Source organism: Amborella trichopoda, chromosome 12, assembly GCF_054954075.1.
Source record: "Amborella trichopoda isolate Santa Cruz 75 chromosome 12, AtrichopodaSantaCruz75HAP2 v2.0, whole genome shotgun sequence".
Classification (NCBI taxonomy): domain Eukaryota; kingdom Viridiplantae; phylum Streptophyta; class Magnoliopsida; order Amborellales; family Amborellaceae; genus Amborella; species Amborella trichopoda.
The window spans coordinates 39,393,356-39,408,252 of record NC_142347.1 but is presented as its reverse complement, the minus strand read 5'-3'; positions in this window follow the sequence as shown (position 1 = coordinate 39,408,252).

Sequence of the window (14,897 nt, the reverse complement as noted above, 5' to 3'; positions counted from 1 at the left end):
AGAAAAAAAACTCAATATTCACATATTGATGAAAAAAATGAAAATTAATAATGTAGTACCCCGATTTCTTATTGGTTTATTAAAAAACAACATTTATAAAGAATTTTAATAATTTTTTCTAATTTTTTTAAAGCTTAATCCGATCGATTCGGCCAATTTCCGATCCGGATTGCCATTCACCGATCCAGATGGGTTTTTGGGGTGCCCGATCCGGGGCACCGATCTTTTTTTAAAACCACTAATCTTGACCATCAAATGTAAAATTAGATGGCCGCATTTATTCCATTGATCAAGCTCAAAATTTAAGAAAATTTTTCGAACTTTGTGAGATACCCTAACTATATTTCACATGAGATGTTTATAAGTAATTATGACCTTCTTGTATAAAAGGTAAATAGTCTCATTGTATACAATCCCATCTCGTATTGCACTTAATTTGTTAAAAGCATTTTAGATCCTTCAATGTATATGGTTATTTCTTTTTTTTATTTTCTTTTGAGCTGTAATTTTAATTTAATTCAATTTAAAAAATTGGACAGAGAGAGGGATCCACGAATAAATGGAACAAATGAAAAGAAAATAAAAATAAAAATAAGAAAAATATCATATTGACCCCTAATTTCCAAACTTTTCTCACAACAGCCCTTCCCAACTTTTCTCCTTTTAAGCGGCATAAAATTTTCTCATAAAACTTCCCCCATCATCCCCTCCCTCCCCTCTTTTCTCATTTTTTTTACATGAAATTTGAGATCAACAATTCCTCTTCGACCACATGAAACAACATAGGGATGGGAGGAGGATGTCCCTATGTGGTAAAAGATGGGAGGGAGGGGATGAGGGGTCATGTTGATAGTTTCTAAATAAATTCGATACCGAAAAGTTGAGATATGCAAAATAAGTTTAAAAATCAGAAAATTCATACAATATTTTCTCAAAAAAAATACAATCATGTGTCCCCCATGAACATTTGTACATTTGCACCATACTCAAAACTAGGGTGAAGAAAATTCTATGCATCAAAATTACTCTTCCCCAATCCAAAAAAAACTAGGTTGACAAACAATAAGCTTCCATGTTCTATCCCCGTTAATACCTGCAAGTCTCACTATTAGGCTCAATATTGAATTATCTAATTACATTCTTCTAGTGACCTTTGGCTAATTTAGTAATGACTTTTCTCGGAGATACTAATTCATACAGATTTGGAAATTGAAATTTAAGTAGAGGGCCTTCAGTCCACTTTGTGTTCCAAACAGTAAATCCATCCCTAACCAACATTGTGCTATAGTCGGTCCCACAAAAATGGAGTATATGATGTTGGAAACGGAGGATGAAATGGGGCAAAAGATGAGGAATTTAAGACTAAAAGAAAATTCAATCTCCCTTTATCGTAGGCGTAATATATTATTTTATCAAGACAATACTTGCTTGCTCTTTATTGATCAAATTTTGTACGCATCTAAGTTACAACCAAACAAATTTTTGCTTGAGATATATAGGAGTAGAGGATTGGGGTAACCATCTTGCCAAGGCATATGGAAATGTATTGCAAGATATAGAGCATCAGAGTTGCCTTTTTTAGTAGAAAAACAGTTAGAGAAAATTTGTATGCTTTATGTATGTAAAAATAAGAGGAAAGAAGTCCCAATATATAGAGAGATAAAATGCCCTTTAATCTCAAAAGTCAAGAGTTGTGACTCTTGAAATCTTAACCATCAGTCCGGCAGCATCCAATAATCATAAGGTGACTCTCTGAGTTCCGAGAAAGAAGCTACCATACCACATGTATGATCCAAAATAACACGGGATCTTATTGGGTTCTGGTGAGATAACCGCCACAATATCTATCGAAGGGGCACGATCACAGAAAGACACATTACATGTCTGTCTTCACCGGCAGGACATTATTCACCGGATTGCACCTAACCACTGGATCCTCAAAGTACCGCAAGGACCATATGCACCAATTCACCGGAGGGCTATCTGCCTGTGACACCAATCCACCGGAGCACAATCTATTAGAGGAGGCAATCCAAACAGAGGTTTCGCAGGTGGCGGCAGAAAAAAATAAGTGCGAGGGGCACCTCATGCGCTGATGCGAGCGTACGTATAAAATGCACTACCATCAATGGCACAACACACGTGCAAGGGGTGCTTGATGCATCGATGTGAGTGAACGTATAAAATGTAAAGTACGCTATCAAGCACCCTCGTATGCTACACGTGCTCCGCATAGCTTCTTTTTTTCTTTTAATTTTTAAAACATAAGTAAAGGGGATGTCCACAAATTTAAACAAGATTTCTGTCCTCCACATCTTCAATGCCGGATAAATAACCAAACGCTTCTATTTCTCTTTACATATAAGACAAAAACACAATTTCCAAAGGCTTATGCTTTCCGAAAGACTATAATGAAACAAGAGGTTAATTATTGGGAAATAAAATATTTTTTCAAAGCAAAAAATATAACATATGATCTTTAACTAAGCTTTTGATAATAATCCCATCTCGTTCCAAACCCTACATGATGTAATGGGTTTTTATTTTTTATTTTATTTTACTATTTTCTAGATTTTAAGTTTGAGATTATTTTATAAGCATGGTTTGCACAAGGTTACAACCTTAAATAATCAAAGTAAGATAGACATCCAAATTTAATCATAAAATGTAATTTTGGTGTCGAGAATTCTTAGGATAGTACAAGAATCTATTGTCATCACTAGTTATAAAATTTTAAACTCTTAAAATGATTCAAATCAAATAGATCTATAAGCACACAAAGATCTTGAAAATAGACGGCCCATATAATGTGTTGCAAGATGCATTATTTTTTAGACTCGAAATCTTTTTTTTTCTATTATTTCCATATTTCTCGATGTCAAGATAATTAATTACAAGATTGTTCAACATCAAAATAATATTTTTGGATGGATTTTTTGGGTGTACCTTAATTGTACATTTTAAGGTTGGAACCTTCTATAAGCTTTTTTCCTTATTTTATATTTCTAGTTTTCTTTGTGGAATTTAGGGTTGGGATTAAGTTAGGGTTTCTTACATAACAAATTAGATCTTAGAGTTGTTTTTTTATATAAATATATAATTATTCGATTAGATAGAGAGAATAGAATAACAATTTATTTTGGATCTTATGAAAATATTGTTTTGAACTCTTTTATAGACCCTGATAGAACGTGTATTCTCTCGTCTATTTACTTTTTATCTTTATTTTTCTGATTTATTAATTTTTCTCCCTACGTCTAGTAAGCTCAAAGCTTCATGAGATCTATACATCACCAAGCCTCCAATAATTGAATTTTTTTTTTTTTTTGTAATCCATGATCGAATTTTTTTTTTTTTTTATCAATGATCGAATTTTTTGTTTTTTGTTTTTTTTTTGTAACCCATGATAGAATTTTTTGTAATCCATGATCGAATTTTTTGTAATCCATGATCGAAATGTTTGTTTTTTTTTCTTGTATTCCATGATCGAATTTTTTTTTTTTTTTTTTTTTTGTAACCCATGATAGAATTTTTTGTAATCCATGATCAAATGTTTTGTAATACATGATCAAAATGTTTGTTTTTTTTTTGTAATCCATGATCGAAATGTTTGTTTTTTTTTTGTAATCCATGATCGAATTTTTTGTTTTTTGCTTTTTTTGTAACCCATGATAGAGTTTTTTGTAATCCATGATTGAATTTTTTGTAATCCATGATCGAATTGTTTTTTTCTTTTTTTGTAATCCATGATTGAATTTTTTGTTTTTTTTGTTTTGTTTTTTTTTGTAATCCATGATCGAATTTTATGTAATCCATGATCAAATTTTATGTAATCCATGATCGAATTTTATGTAATCCATGATCGAATTTTTTGTAATCCATGATTGAATTTTTTGAAAATTTGTGATTTTTTTTTTTTAATCCATGATCGAATTTTTTTTTGTAATCCATGATAGAATTTTTGGAAAATTTGTGATTTTTTTTTTTTTAATCCATGATCGAATTTTTTTTGTAATCCATGATAGAATTTTTTGAAAATTTGTGATTTTTTTTTTTAATCCATAATCGATTTTTTTGAAAATTTGTTATTTTTTTTTTAATCCATATTATTCAAAGAGAAAAATGAGAGAGATGATGATTCTGAGGCCACCCTATCCCAACCATATTATTCACATATCGAGTCCCAACAGCAACAATGTAGGGATGAGCACGACAGTGCAGGTGAGCATGAAGGATGGACAATCTTCGGGGATTTTAGATTGGGAATACAACAAAACACTAACACTCAGAGATTTGAGAATAGTCAGACGCCTGCTAATATCGATGATTCGTTTTTAGATCGAATCAATGAATTGTTAAACGAATTCAATCAATGGCACCAGCGTGACCAAGAAGAACAATAACGTCGTCTATCATTTTATTTTTAGATCATATGTTACTAATTTTATGTTTTATTATAGTCCATGTATGTTGATATACTTATTCCATGATAATTATATGTTTATCCTTTTGTGTGATGTAAATTAAATGCTGAATGGCGGTTCATGCAGGGAAAGAACATATCAATATTCGCATATTCATTCAAAAACATGAAAATTCTTAATGGAGTACCCACATTTCTTATTGAATTCCTAAAAAACAATATTTATAATGAATTTTAATAATTTTTTCGGATTTTTTTTAAGCTTTATTCTGACCGATTCACTCGATTCCCGATCCGGATCGCTGATTCACAGATCCGGATCGGTTTTTTGGAAGCCCGATCCGGGTCACCGATCCGTTTTTTAAACCATTGAGTAAAAGTATTTGCAATGTTATTGTTCTAAAAAACGGTTCACCCAGCATCTAGGCGCCTAGACACCTCTAGCCGCACATGGGCACCCATTCTCGGCAAGACCGTCAAGTTTTGGGCAGCTCCCACGTATGTAAGCTTTTTTTTCTTTTTTTATTTTAGTTTGGGTAAAAGGACCAAAAAGGGCAAGGGGATAATTTTGACCCTTAAAGGTTTAAATAGGTTATGAAAATCAAAAGTAATTTTTTTGTTTGTTTGAAAAAGCTTCATAAACTTTTCTTTTCCCATTTGAATTATTCTTTCATATGGAGAGTTGAAGACTACCATTGATACATAGGCTATTAGACGTAAATTTTTTTAAAATTTTGTATAGTTTTAATTTTGAAATTTTGAACAAGTGTGATGTTATATGTTTGTATATAAAAAAAATTTGTTACAATATTTTTAAATGCAATAAATTACAAAGTTGACATAAATATATGCATATATGTGTGTTTGGACTATATATATATATATATATATATATATATTTGTGTGGTTTTATCAAAGTATTTTGTTGGTACTAATCATTCATTAATACAATTTAAATAGGCTCTTGAATCTATGAGTGCTATTGATTGAAAATCGTATTCTTGATTAATAATAATTTTGACAATTACGAACCATTTCTGAGTTATTATTTTATTTAGTACGTTTACAGATGTATTAGTGTCTATCTCCTCTATTGTTTACTCAGGATCAGTTTTTGATGTATCCATTAATTGGGTAAATTCAATTTCATCTGAATCAGTTACTTCTCCAGTAACCTCATTTTGTAATTCTAATATCTTAATTCTATTTTTAAGGTGATTTATTTCTATTTTTACTTTATTAACTTCTTGTTTTAATTCTGTTATAGTTGGTTCTTTTTGTATTATTTCTTTTTGACTTATTCTTTTCATTATATCAAAAATGTTATATTCATCTGGGGGTTTTAGCAAAGGAGAAGGTTTATTTTTAGTTTTTGTAAGATTTATAAACTTAGTTAATATTTCTCTTTTTTCCTCAGGTGCATTTATTCTGTCTATGAGATCTAAAATTAATGAATCTTCTTTTGATAACATATTACAGGAACATTCCATATCAGAAGAGCTTGTAATTATAAAGTTTTCATCTTCTAATTGTCTTATGAGAGAAATATCTCTACCACTATTTTCTGTAAAACTTGATGTAGATTCTTCATTATTATTTAATTGGATGATATCATATATTTGATTTCTTATATTTTCATCTAATATGATTGCATCTAGTTTTTTATTAACTTTACATGTATTCTTATAGTGGCCTACTTTGCCACATTTATAGCAGATAGGTATCTTTTTCTTTCCTTTTTTATATTGATTTTTTGGTGAGAATTTTTTGATATATTTTTCTTTTTTCTTTCGTTTATACAATTTTCTTCCCTCATATTTTTTATGTTTATGAGATTTGTCTTTACTTTGTTTTATACTATAACCGAATTGTTGACAAAAATCTCCTAATTTTTTTTTGCCAGTCATGCGCTGCTTATCTAGTTGTTTCTTTAATTTCATATCCGTGCAGAGGGCTAATCCTTCAGCACATATTTCTGCTGATAATTCTCCTAAAGGATAAGTAGAATATTGAATAATTCTACCATGTTTGTTTTTTAACCTAGTTTTGACTTTTCAGCAAATAAATATGGTAGACTAGCAATAAATTTTTCTTTCCAATGATCAAGATGGCTATCCTCTCTTATTAAAAGTCTGGAAAATAAAACATCTTTATACCACTTATAATGGGATAAGGTTGGGTATCTTAAATTGGAAAGTAAATCTTCTAATCGAGCTTCCATTAAGGTTGTATTCCCCACAAAGCGAAGTGTTATCATATAGATGAGGGTATTAACAACATCACTTTCGGTATATAAGATATCTTGATTTTGTTCATTTTTTGCAGACCATTGGCGACTATTAGTTAATATTTGATTCTTTATAGTTTCAGGGAGGTAGAAATCCCACCATCATCTTAACCATCCAGTAAATCCATTCACTATGGCTTTGGCTACTTCCTGATCATGGTTACCAACCATTTTACAGGCTGAGGTATACATTGTCATATGTTTCATAGTGTCTAGGACTTGATTTTCAGACATGCCATCAATATTCCAATTGACTATTGATTTTCCTGAGTAGGAAGTTGTATGGGATATTAAATCTTCTTCAAATTGAATATCAACTGGTGTGGGTCTATGATGGTTTGGTCTAACCATGGCTGGTTTTCAACCTTTACCATATGTTATTCTCTGGATATGTGGAGTTTTGGATTCTGTAAAGGCTAATTTTTTATGTTCTATAGTATCTTCTATGTCTGGTACTTCTTCTTGGAGAGTTAAAGTAGAAGATTCTGATAATATTTTAGTTTTTCCTTTTGGATCTTTGATATTTAGATCAGCTAATTTTGATATAAATTGATTCATTAAATCCTTATTGGTTTCTCCTATATGGAATGTTTGTTTATTTAATTCAGGAGGAGGTTTAAACAACAAAGTTTTTTTAGGTTTTGGAAGAGGATTTGGTCTTATCATATTTTCTATTCTCAGAGTTTGCTTTCCTATAGATTGCATACATAAATTGATATAGTTATTTTGTTCAATAATATGAGGGATTAATTCAGTTCGATGAACTATTTCCCCGGTTGTCATTTTATAAGGAGTAGCCATTGTTTCAGAAACAAGTGAACTTTCTCCTTCTTTGCTGGATCCATTAATAATAACACTTTTTCTGGAGGATGAACACTAGTGATACTAACATCTTCTATTGTATTGTATGTTTTATATTGATTTTCTATTATATTTATTTTATTTTTTTCAAAGTTTGGAATCTTGATATTTCTTTCTTGTAAAGTATTTCTTAACCATGTGAAAAATCTTATGCTATATGTTTTTCAAAGTTTGGAATCTCGATATTTCTTTCTTGTAAAGTATTTCTTAACCATGTGAAAAATCCTATACTACATGTTTTTGTTTTATATAATTTATTATATCTTTTATGGAATAGTTCTATTAATCTAGGCTGAAATCTTTTTAGAAACCATTCTCTTATTTCTTTATTTTCCTCAACAATATAATCTTGTTTTATCTATTGTTTATATACCCTTTCAGTAAGAGTTAATATATGAAAGTCCATTTATGTATCAGAAAAGTCTGGTTCAGATTTTAGTGTGGGTTGGTATTGCAGAATGACTATATTGTCTTTGGTGCGTAATAGGTTTTGGATCTTTGGATTCATACTACTCGAAGTAGAATGTCTAGATGATTCAATAATGTTATTGGATATATTTTTTGAGTGTACGCTTGTATCTTCCTTTATGACTTGGTTGGAAAATTGGATTTCTATTTTCCCATCTTGATGTTCCATAATTCTATCAGGAATATTACGATTAGGTGCCTTTAAATGGTGATTTTCATTTTCTATATTCCATGATTAAGGTAATATAATATCTGGCCATTGTATGGTTTTAGAAATTATTACATTTGACTTTTCAATGTTAGTTTGGAAGAAAGTAGTTTTTCCTTTGGTATATATTTGGATAGCATTTGGGCATAATGTATTCATTACTTTATAATATATTATGTATACAATAGCAATATTCTGGGATCCTGGTAACATGTCAAAACCTTGAGTTTTAAGATTTAATGATAATACTTTTAATATATTAGGATCATTTAATGATATTAAATAATCTGGAAAACAATTAAAATAGATTAGTCCACTACATAAACTTGATTCTATCATTCTTAATAGGGAATCAGAAAACTTATTATGTCTCGTATCTCTTAAGCATATTAATATAGAATTATTTAATCCTAATCTAGTTAAAGGTTTAATGGCTATTTGGATTAATCCTATATGTAGATAATTATAGTTTTTATTTTTATGTACCTGTATTATTTTATCTGATAATAATTGGAAGTTTTTTTTATTACTAGTAATTGATAAGGTTTGTTCTACAGTTTTGATAGCATAGCCTACTGTTAATTCAACGGTTCCTTTTTTATATATATCTGAAATAGGTACTTTAGGTATATTCCAGTTCGTTATTTGTTTTTCTATATTGTCTATTACAACTTCTTCTTTGTTTATTATTCTTAGAGTATTACTAGCTTGTGGTAGTGCTTTACTTGATAGATTCCTAATGAAATTTGCCATTATAAGGTTGCGGATGAATGCTTTTTGGACTACCTCTTATGTCTCTTTTCGACCTCAACAGCTCTCCTGGCCTTAACGGTCTTTTTGGACTGGGTGTCTAAGCCTCAACTCTCGGTCCAACTTTATCTAATGGTAAATATCAGTAGTGTTTCTACCTTATATAGTACTATCACTTACTATTAATAATCTTTGAATAGGAACAAAGGTTCAAAGTTGATTTTAACTAAGTTGAAATTTTCGTTAGCAGAGTTGGCTCTGATACCATTTACACGCCAAGATCTACTCTGATAATTTTGATTTTATAATCTCTATATTAATCTTACATAACCTAAATAAAGTAATATTATGAACAGTATAAATAATGAAAAGGGAGCTATATCTATAAGTAACCAGGTAGAGTAAGTATTTTGATAAATTTTAATACTAAATACAGCTCTAATTAACATAGTAGAACATGACCAGTAGAACAACAACTTATAATCTTTCACAGATCTTTTATTACAGAAGAATAATTACAACTGATAACAACAACTTTTTACAATATAACAACAAACTATTCATAAACAGCAAAGTAAGAAGGCTTACAGAGTACAGATGCAATAACTGCAAAACGCCTTCCACTCGGATGGATAATGACTTGGTAGATGAGAATAATTACAATAACACAACTTCATACTAGAACATTATTTTACAAGAGAATGAGAAGAGGGCAGGACTTTCTCAGGAGGAGAAGAGAGAGAGCTCTCGGGTGTTGCTCGTTTGCTAATTCCTGGGAATGCTTCTTCTGCAGAGGCTTCTTCCTTTTTATAAGCCTCGGACTCCAAACTTGATAAACCAGAATGTATATCGGATTGTTGTTAAGGACACGTAAGCTTGCTTTAAAGATTCGCTCGAGGCTTTCTGCAACACGTGGACGGCTGGATGGCTAAAGGTAAAGAGAATCTTATGCTTTTACTGTTTGTTTGTATTTGGATTTTGTCGTTTAGAGATAGGTGGCACGGTTATGTTGGTAGGGAATGTCGGCAGGGCATCTTCTGTCAGCTTCTGTCATTTCAGCAGATAAAGGTGGCATCTCTTGTCATATCAAGTATGTCGGTGTATGCTTATCGGGTTACTAGTTTATGGGCTTAGTACAATGATTGTTTTTGGGATATGTCATGAGCAGACTTATCTTCTTCTGTAGCAGCTTGGGTTTCAGTTGCTAATGCTTCTTCTGTATTCTAAGCTGTTTCTGCTTCCTTTGTGAAGATTTCATATAATTGTTTTTCATGCTCAGCTCTGGTGGCTTGAGGATTTTGTTTCCTCATATGCGATATATATTCTGACAAATTATTTGGGTTGAAATAAGGTTTAAAAGCAGTTGGGATTTGCTTGAGTATAATATGATCTGGTTCTAGATTGTGGTAGACAAAGACGTCCCACCACTTTACTAAAATCTGTTTTCCAAGACATGGAATATATTCATAATTGTCCATATTATTATCAGATATTCCAAAGGACCATTTAAGGATCCATGGTATTTGATATAAAGTAACAAAATATAAATGATGATTTATCTTGGGATCTTTTCCATTATGCTCAATAAATTTTGATTGGGATGTTTGTAAGGTATCTGGCATTATTTGAGATAGAGATCCCCAGACTGTGAACCAATTTTAGAACCAGTTCGGGAAAGACTCGATTACTGGCATTTTGAATTGGAGGAACCATGTATAGGAATTGTATTGGTTTTGAATGGTAAGTATTCGATGCTAGGCATCAATATAATCTGAATATCGGTAATGTTTATTTGGGAATTCAGGGGATTGCAATTTCCTTGATTGAGAAAGGTCTGAACCCCATTCACTGAAATTTAGTATCTTTCTTATTTGTAATTTAGAGTACGATACTATTTTGGAATTCTTATGAGAATAATGCGTCAAATATATAGAACATGTCTCAAGCAAAGTCATTTCAAACCATTCTCGCGTTTTCATGCCGTTAGAGGGGTTCAAATTATTGCACAGATAGTATTTGGCTATAGTATTTGGGTCTTCTGAGGCATGGATATTTTCAATTATGGCATATACAATGAACGAGATATTTTCGTACGGAGATTTATCCGTAGTTGTGGGTTTTCTAATTGTTGGAGATTGGATGAATAATGGGGTTTGAGGAGAAAGTGGTGATTGGCTAGAATACTGTGGATAATTTAGAAGACTATGTAGGAGAGTAAGGGGTCAGATTTCTGCTTGGAGATTGAGCAGTTTGTATAGGAACAATATCTAATGATATCTCCATGGGAGCTTCCCTTTGGATTGTGTAGTATTAGTATTCACAATTTGATTCTCAATAACTCTATTCTTATTGAATAATATTAAAAGTAAAGATACCAGCAAAGTACTTTGATAAAACCACACAAATATTAAATACAGTTGATGGTAGTAGATTATTCATTAAACACAAATTATCCAATGTTGTAGTCTGTAATAATGGACATTATTTCCCTACCCCTTTTATTATGGTTAAAGGACTAAGTCAAACAGTGATATTAGGAGTTCCATTCCTTACTTTATTATATCCAATATTAATAACTCATACAGGAATAGAAACTACCATTGCTGGAAATAAAATAATATTCGAGTTTATAGATAAACCAAAACTTAAAGAAATTAATAATGTTAAAACAATGATAAAAAATAAAGAATCATTCTTGTATTCATTAAAAGAAGAAATTCTCTATAAAAATACTGAACTTGCATTACAGAAAGAAGAAATACAAAACCAAATTAAAAAAATTAAACAAAAAATTGAACAAGAAATATGTAGTGAAATACCAAATGCTTTCTGGGCTAGAAAAAAACATATAGTAGGATTACCATATAAACCAGGATTTGAAGAAACAAAAATACCAATTAAAGTTAGACCTGTACAGATGAATTCCATTTTATTAGAAACTTGCCAAAATGAAATAAAAGAATTACTAGCTAAAAACTTAATAAGACCAAGTACATCTCCCCGGAGTTGTGTTGCATTTTATGTAAATAAAAATGCTGAAAAAGAAAGAGGTGTTCCAAGGTTAGTTATAAATTATAAACTATTAAATAAAGTCCTCCAATGGATAAGATATCCAATTCCAAATAAAAAAGACTTATTAGATAGATTAGCCAATGCTACAATCTTTTCTAAATTTGATTTGAAATCAGGATATTGGCAAATACATATTAAAGAAAAAGACAAATACAAAATTGTATTTAATGTTCCATTCGGACAATATGAATGTAATGTAATGCCATTTGGACTAAAAAATGCTCCATCAGAATTTCAAAAAATTATGAATGAAGTATTCAATCCATATTACAAATTCATGATTGTATACATTGATGATGTTTTAGTATTTTCTGAAAATATAGATCAACATTTCAAACATATTAATGTTTTTACCAATGCAGTGAAACATGCAGGACTTGTAGTCTCTGCTAAAAAGATTAATCTATGCCAAACTAAAGTTAGATTTTTAGGACATCATATTCATTATGGAACAATTATTCCAATTGAAAGATCTATTCAATTTGCTGACAAATTTTCAGATATTATATTAGACAAAACTGAATTACAAAGATTCTTAGGATGCTTAAATTATATTGTAGATTTTTATGAAAATCCAGCATTAGATGCTAAACCCTTGTATGATAGATTAAAAAAGAATCCTTCTAAATGGACAAACGAACATACTCAAGCTTGAAATTACCTTGCCTAACTTTAGCCCATCCTAATACTTTAAAAATAATAGAATGCGATGCCTCTGAATTAGGACTAGGTGGTATATTAAAACAACGTAGTAATTCTACTGAACAATTAGTACGTTATACTTCTAAAGCATGAAATTCTACGCAACAGAATTACTCTACTGTCAAAAAGAAACTTCTTGCCATAGTAAATTGTGTTACTAAATTCCAGAGTGATATTTTAAATACCCATTTTATCATCCGAACTGATTGTAAAGCTGCTAAAGATATTCTTGAAAAAGATGTGAAAAATTTGGTTTCAAAACAGATCTTTGCCTGCTGGCAGGCCATTTTATCTTCTTTCGATTTCTCTATTGAACATTTACGTGGTTCTGCTAACCATCTTCCTGATTTTCTCACCCGTGAATTTTTGCAGGGAGGGCAACACTGATTACATTGATCCATCAGAACTATCTTTACCTTTAATATTATTTAATAAGAATAGAGCTATTGAGAATCAAATTATGAATACTAATACTACATATATATATATATATATATATATATATATATATATATATATATATATATATATATATATATATATATATATGAGAAAAAACTGGGGTTAGTCCACTAGCTTATATGAACATATGAGCCCAACAGTCCAGATGGAATCTAGGCCAATTTGACGATCACGGATGTCAGATAGTGTTTGAATTTTATTTATTTTTTACAAATCCAAATCAATTGAAATTTTAGGCATGTGTTTATAAAAAATAGGTGAATATTTGAAAAATATCAAAAAAATATTTTGCATGAAATAAATAGACCAAAATACCCCCGAAAAGTTTCGAGAGGTATTTAGGTCATTTTACTTTTCGCAAATATTTTTTTTTATATTTTTATTAGGTGCCCATTGATGAGAAGAACACACACCGAAAATTTCAAGTGATTTGGATTCGTAGAAAAAACAATAAAATTCAAGCACTGTCGGACATCTGTGATCATAAGATCAGCCCAAATTCAATCTGGACCGTCGGACTCATATGTTCATATGAGCTAGTGGGCCAATCTCAGTTTTCTTTCTCTCTCTCTCTCTCTCTCTCACTATATATATATATATATATATATATATATATATACATGTAAAGAATTTGTACTACAGGGCATTTGAGGTTTTGGGCGCCAGGCTAGCCGCCTAGCCTTTTTTGAAACCTTGTGCAATACTTATGAATGAATTATCAAGGAAAAAGATGACTGCCCCCTTCTATAATGCTACAAACAAATACGACTTTTAAGGTGGCTGCAACTAGCACACAAAAAGTAGAGGTTTTGATCATCTCCACCATCAATGATAAACAGTCGGTGAAGGAGTGCGTTTTGGTGTACCATACGATAGGCATGAATGTTGGCCTTATAAGACACTGTATAAAACATATTTAATAAATAAAACATAAACTTAGTGGGAGTGTGATCCTTTTGTGGACCATACTAGGCAAATGTTATTTGCTAATACTCGAACTAGGCTCGACGAGCTAGGTCAACCGAAGTTTGGAAAAACCCAAGATACCTAGGCATATGGAAGAGTTTAGTGGGTTATGAGAGCTGAGGGACCGTGTGGCCGTTACGTGTGATGAATAGCCTTTAGAGACAAGGCTAAAACCTCATCGTTATATCATCATATGACATGTACATAGATAATCATTTGAGATTCGCCTATGAGAGTGAAGCGTGTACATATACGAGAGATTACCCCTATGCATCATAGAGTCATGGTTGCATCATGGTCTGGAAGACCATGATTTTATCTCTAGGGGAGAACCTGAAATCCATAAATCGGGATTGCGTCTTCTAGTCTATTGGCTGACTTTAGTGGTCCAATCATGAGCCCCTGCAGTGGACTGTAGGTCATGGAACTGTTGGGTCAATTTGAGAAAGCTAGACGGATTGTGATTCGCAGTAGAATGTGTAGTGCTCCTATGTATTGATAATTTCTTAGATCTAACGGATCTGATTCCCATCAAAATTAATTAATTTTATGTTAAGTGATTTTTATAATGTTTATTTGATTTTTTGTGAATTTTTTGATATTTTATTTTCGTCATTTAGATTTATAAATTAAGAAAAATTAATTTTCTAATGTTTTAAATAAATTTAAAAATTCTAAATATGAAATAAAATATTTTC